Raw genomic sequence first — 6,987 nt, 5'->3', positions numbered from 1 at the left:
ACAAACACATATTATAGCACATTATAATACATTCAAACCATCCAAATAACACCATTACACGAATCAGCATATTCATTACGTGTAAACCCTCCCAAAACCTAACATTTCTACAACCTAAGCACAACCCAATTGGTACGGATAACACGATCAATTCTATCATATTATCTATAATCCCATAATAGAAGATAAACGGAAGAGTCCCCCCTTACCTGAAGGTTGATTCTTCGTTCTTCCTCGGTCGCACTTCTCCGTTCCTCTTCTCTTTTCACGTTCAGACTTCTTTTCCCAATACTGTAACCTTCTCTATTCTACCACTCCTTCTATTTTATTAAGAATAAAATAAAATTATTTTAATTAGTAATAGGGCCTACCAATGCACCCCCTCCCTTACTAACCACAACTCAAGCCCAATTGCTTAATTCCTCATAATTCAATTAATTTAATTAAATTAAATTATGAAAATAAATGGAGTGTTACAACTCTCCCCCACTAAATAGTTTTCGTCCTCGAAAACATACCTTAGGCAAATAACTCTGGATAGGAATCCTTCATCTGACTTTCCAATTCCCAAGTCACATTCCCACCTGCTGGTCCTCCCCAAGCTACTTTGACCAGTGCTATCTCCTTGCCACGCAATTGTTTCAGCCTTCGGTCTTCAATCCTCATAGGCAAAGTTTCAACTGTCAGATTGTCCTTTACCTGTACATCATCGACTTGGATCACATGAGATGGATCAGCAATGTATTTACTCAACTGTGATACGTGGAATACATCATGCAGATTCGCAAGCGTTGGTGGCAACGCAATACGATACGCCACTTCTCCCACCCTCTCCGTAATCTGGAACGGACCAATGAATCGCGGAGTCAACTTCCTTGATTTCAGTGCTCTACCAACACCAGTTGTGGGGGTCACCCTCAAGAACACATGATCTCCTGCTTGAAATTCAAGTGTCCTCCTTCTTTTATCATGATAACTCTTCTGACGACTCTGAGAAGTCTTCATCTTTTCCTAAATCATCTTGATCCTTTCTGTTGTCTCCTGAACAATTTCCGGTCCAATCACGGCACTTTCGCCAGATTCATACCAACATAAAGGCGTTCTACACCTCCGACCATACAAAGCTTCAAACGGCGCCATACCAATACTCGAGTGAAAACTATTATTGTAAGTAAATTCGATCAAGGGTAGATAACTATCCCAAGCACCGCCTCTTTCGAACACACAAGCACGCAACAAATCTTCTAGTGATTGAATAGTTCTTTCCGTCTGTCCATCCGTCTGCGGATGATAAGCAGAACTCAATCTCAGCTTAGTACCCAAAGCCCTCTGCAAACCTTCCCAGAATCTGGATGTAAACCTTGGATCTCTATCCGACACGATACTCGAAGGAATACCATGTAAACTCACTATCCTGTCAATATACAATTGAGCCAGCTTCTCCATTGGGTAATCCATTCTCATTGGTATAAAGTGAGCAGACTTTGTCAACCTGTCTACAATAACCCAAATAGCTTCACAATTCTTCACCGTCCTCGGCAAACCTGAAACAAAATCCATAGATATACTATCCCACTTCCATTCTGGAATAAATAACGGTTGCATAGCTCCATACGGTTTCTGATGCTCAATCTTCGACTTCTGGCAAGTCAGACAAGCATAGACAAATTCAGCTATTTCCTTTTTCATTCCAGGCCACCAAAACAGCTTCTTTAAGTCATGATACATCTTGGTAGCACCAGGATGAATACTCAATCCGTTACGATGTCCTTCTTCAAGAATGCTCTTCCTCAATTCGGCAACATCAGGAACACAAACACGATTACCAAACCTCATTATACCATTCTCGTCGATTCTGAATTCACCTCCTTTATCTTGATTAATCAGAGCCAACTTATCAACCAACTCTACATCAGTCTTCTGACCTTCTCGGATTTCCTCCAGAATACTACTAGTCAGCTTCAGCATACCCAATTTAACACTGGTAGGAGTGTCTTCACATACTAAACTCAAATCTCGGAATTGCTCAATTAAATCCAATTCTCTCACCATAAGCATAGACATATGCAAGGACTTCCTACTCAATGCATCGGCAACAACATTTGCTTTACCCGGATGATAATTCAGTTCAAAATCATAATCCTTGAGAAATTCTAACCATCTTCTTTGTCTCATATTCAACTCTTTTTGGTCAAAGAGGTACTTCAAACTCTTGTGATCACTAAATACTTCAAACCTTGAACCATATAGGTAATGCCTCCACAACTTCAACACAAATACCACTGCTGCCAACTCTAAGTCATGAGTCGGATAGTTTCTCTCATGCACCTTGAGTTGTCTCGACGCATAAGCGACTACCTGTTGATTCTGCATCAGTACACCTCCTAATCCTGACAACGAAGCATCACAATACACAACAAAAGATTCCGCCGGATTCGGCAAAATCAAGATCGGCGCACTAGTCAACCTCTTGTTCAACTCTTGGAATCCTTCTTCACATTTCGAATCCCAAACAAACGCTTGACCCTTCCTAGTCAACTTAGTTAACGGTACTGCTAACTTTGAAAAACCTTCAATGAACTTTCTATAGTAACCCGCCAGACCAAGGAAACTACGGATTTCGGAAACTGACCTCGGAGCTTCCCACTGAGACACTGCTTCTACTTTCGTTGGGTCAACGGCAATACCATCCTTAGAAATTACATGCCCAAGAAAGCTCACTTCGTTTAACCAGAACTCACACTTTGACAGTTTTGCATAGAGTTTCTTTTCCTTCAATAGTTCCAATACCACTCTAAGATGATCCGCATGCTCTTTTTCATTCTTAGAATATATTAAAATATCATCAATAAATGCTACTACGAACTGATCCAGAAAAGGATGGAAGATCCTATTCATATACTCCATGAAAACCCCCGGCGCATTGGTTACTCCAAATGGCATCACTGTATATTCGTAATGACCATACCTCGTTCTAAATGCTGTTTTCTGAATATCGTCCGTCTTCACCCGAATCTGATGATATCCCGACCTCAAGTCAATTTTGCTGAACACACATGCTCCAACTAGTTGATCCATCAAGTCATCAATCCTCGGCAAGGGATACCGATTCTTGATAGTAACCTTGTTGAGTTGTCTGTAATCCACACACAACCTCATTGAACCTTCTTTCTTCTTCACTAGTAACACCGGTGCACCCCACGGTGAGACACTAGGACGAATAAATTTCTTCTCAAGTAAATCTTCCAATTGATTCTTCAACTCATTCAATTCCGATGCCGACATACGATAAGGTGCCATCGACACAGGGTTAGTTCCAGGAATTAGTTCAATAGCAAATTCTACCTCCCTCTCTGGCGGCAATTCTCTTACATCTTCTGGAAAGACTTCTGGAAATTCACATACTACCGGTAAGTCACTACTCACCGCTTTCTTTTTCACTTCCATGGATGCAATCAACATGAATACGACAGCCCCGTCCTTCATTGCTTCATCCACTTGTCTAGCCGTCATCGCTAAATCCTCAACACTGACATCTTCAGGAAAAATAACCGTCTTCGTGAAACAATTGATATGAACCCGATTAAATTGCAACCAATTCATACCCAAGATAACATCAAGTTGTTCCAACGGAAGGCACACTAAGTCCATTCCGAATTCTCTACCAAAAATATCAATTGGACAGTTCAAACAAGCGAACGAAGTAGTCACTGAACCCGACGCAGGAGTGTCAATGACCATACTTCCATTAATCTCAGATATTTCCAAATTCAGTCGTTTAGCACAATCCAATGAAATAAACGAGTGAGTTGCCCCAGTATCTATTATTGCAATTAAAGGAGTGCCATGGATAAAACACGTACCTTTAATCAACCGATCATCTGGAGTAGTCTCTGAACCAGATAAGGCGAACACCTTACCACCAGCTTGATTCTTCCTCGGCTTAGGACACTTAGGACTGATATGACCTTCTTCCCCGCAGTTGAAACAAGTTACAGTGTTCCCTTTGCACTCAATAGCAATGTGACCTGCCTTTCCACATCTATAGCACTTCTTTTCCTCACTCTTGCATTCGTGAATGCGATGTCCAGGTTCTCCACACTTGAAGCACTTAATAGGGGCACTAGAGTCTCCCCCACTAGGCTTCTTCCAGCCTCCAGCTTTCTGGTTACCCTTACCATAAGGCTTACCACGATCCATATGCTTTTTCCCTTTCCTGTCGACTAACTCGCGAGAGTGCGACGACTTCAGTTTAATATTGTCCTCTTCAAAGATTCGGCTGCAGTCAACCAAATCGACAAACCTGCGAATCCTCTGGTATCTGATACCCTGTTTAATCTCATCGCGGAGACCATTCTCAAACTTAACACACTTCGAGAATTCACTAGCCTCATCATTATTGTAGTGGACATAATACTTTGCTAGCTCCACAAACTTGGACGCATACTCTGGCACAGTCATGTTACCTTGTGTCAGCTCCAAAAATTCAATCTCTTTCCTGCCTCTAACATCCTCAGGAAAGTACCTCCGCAAGAATTCTCTCTTGAACACAGCCCAAGTGATTGCAACACCTGCAGCTTGCAGTTCGTCCCTACTAGCCATCCACCAATCATCAACTTCCTCAGACAGCATGTGAGTCCCATATCTCACCTTCAGATTTTCGTCACAATCAATCACCCGGAAGATCCTTTCAATCTCTTTCAGCCACTTCTGGGCGCCTTCGGGATCGTGAGTGCCTTTGAACAACGGAGGGTTGTTCCTCTGAAAACTATTCAGCTGCCTGTCGGCACCAATTCCAGCTCCATTGGCATTCCCTCCCAGCACACCAGCAATCATGCCCAGAGCCTCAGCGATAGCATCATCGTTTCTTCCTCCTCTTCCAGCCATTGTTCTGCTAAATATCAAACAATATCTATTAGAACAAGAAGTATCGACAGTGTCAACCTTACACTAATCGCATACGAGGGATTAACCGACACTAAGACTCTGACTCAAACGACCGACAATGCTCTGATACCACTATTGTAACACCCTTCTAATACCCCGCATAAATAATAAACAATAATCAGAGTAAACATGAAAAGGGCATTACAACTTCCATATAATTCAAACAATAATACTCATGTCATGCCATAAAGGAGAACGTCAACCAAATTTATTCAGATTCATCATGTTAACACAGCGGAGTTATCTTTAACATCTGAATAACAACAGCCAAGTCACAGACTTAGAGCGTCAACATACAAATCATCCAAAATAAAAAGTTCAGCAAATAATTCTAAACGACGCCCCCAGTGTTACACGACCAGAGCATGACACGGACCCAACTGACTCTAACACTACTTGACGAGCTAATCCTCACCAAGTACGAGAGCTACTCCTCAATCTGAAAAATTAACAACAGTAAGGGTGAGTCTCATTCACATTTAACTAATGTTATAAGATATAAATAATAAAATGTCATTCCACATGCCATTCACCCAATCACAGTTATGATCAGATTTCAAACCACACAATCAGCAAGCAAACAACCAAATTAACACATATTATAACATTGGACAATCTTCCATTCATGTTATAACCACAGAACAGCCTAATGCAATGCAACTACATGCATGTGGTACCAAAAATCTGGGGTATAACCCAACTCACCGATCCACCATCATCAAGGATACGGTAACACCCACTCACTAATTCCTCACAATGGGAATTAGCTACCACTGATCCACCATCGTCAAGGACCAGCCACATAATGATTATGAATGCATGCATCAACCATAACATGCTCATCACCCACATACATCAATTAATGTCATAATCATCAATAAGACACATATTTATACCAACAATACATGTACAATAGACACCAATTACAACCACAACATTATACAGGTAAACATTCATTAGTGTACCTACAAGCATATCCTACCACAAACAAATAAGCTCGGTGTTTTAAAAAAAATAGTTCGAGCCACAACTCCAAACACCATTTGATTATATAAATTATCTGATTAACTTCACTGTACTCGAAACGGCACCAAAATCCGGTTTACGGTTTAAAAGTTACACCTCTTTAAAACTTTTCAAAATGGATAGTCGCAACAACTAACAGCACGCGGCGCCACACACGGTTCGCGGCGCGGAACGAATAGGAACTACGCCTTCGCGGCGCAAACAAAAGTTCGCGGCGCGGAACGAATAAAAACTACGCCCTCGCTGCGCGGTCATATGTTCGCGGCGCGTACTGAGCGCAACAAAGCTTCCTGGCCTTCTGCCAAGCTGTTCGCGGCGCCAACTCCTGGACGCGGCGCGAACTGGCGAATCCCAACGCTCCGAATAGCAGAAAACAGCCTGCGATTTTACCCTTCCTTCACCAAATCATTACCAATTCAACCCATTCCAATCAGATTTCGCATACAGTACAACAAACACATATTATAGCACATTATAATACATTCAAACCATCCAAATAACACCATTACACGAATCAGCATATTCATTACGTGTAAACCCTCCCAAAACCTAACATTTCTACAACCTAAGCACAACCCAATTGGTACGGATAACACGATCAATTCTATCATATTATCTATAATCCCATAATAGAAGATAAACGGAAGAGTCCCCCCTTACCTGAAGGTTGATTCTTCGTTCTTCCTCGGTCGCACTTCTCCGTTCCTCTTCTCTTTTCACGTTCAGACTTCTTTTCCCAATACTGTAACCTTCTCTATTCTACCACTCCTTCTATTTTATTAAGAATAAAATAAAATTATTTTAATTAGTAATAGGGCCTACCAATGCACCCCCTCCCTTACTAACCACAACTCAAGCCCAATTGCTTAATTCCTCATAATTCAATTAATTTAATTAAATTAAATTATGAAAATAAATGGAGTGTTACATTCACAAGGAATCTCAGCGAGCTAATAAAATACCAAAAATAGTCAGTTTGTCTGTCTGTCTTTTCAAATCAATTCAATTCCTTCT

This window comes from Vicia villosa, linkage group LG4 (assembly GCF_029867415.1).
Source record: "Vicia villosa cultivar HV-30 ecotype Madison, WI linkage group LG4, Vvil1.0, whole genome shotgun sequence".
Lineage (NCBI taxonomy): Eukaryota > Viridiplantae > Streptophyta > Magnoliopsida > Fabales > Fabaceae > Vicia > Vicia villosa.
The sequence above is the reverse complement of the archived record's forward strand: the minus strand, read 5'-3'. Positions refer to the sequence as shown.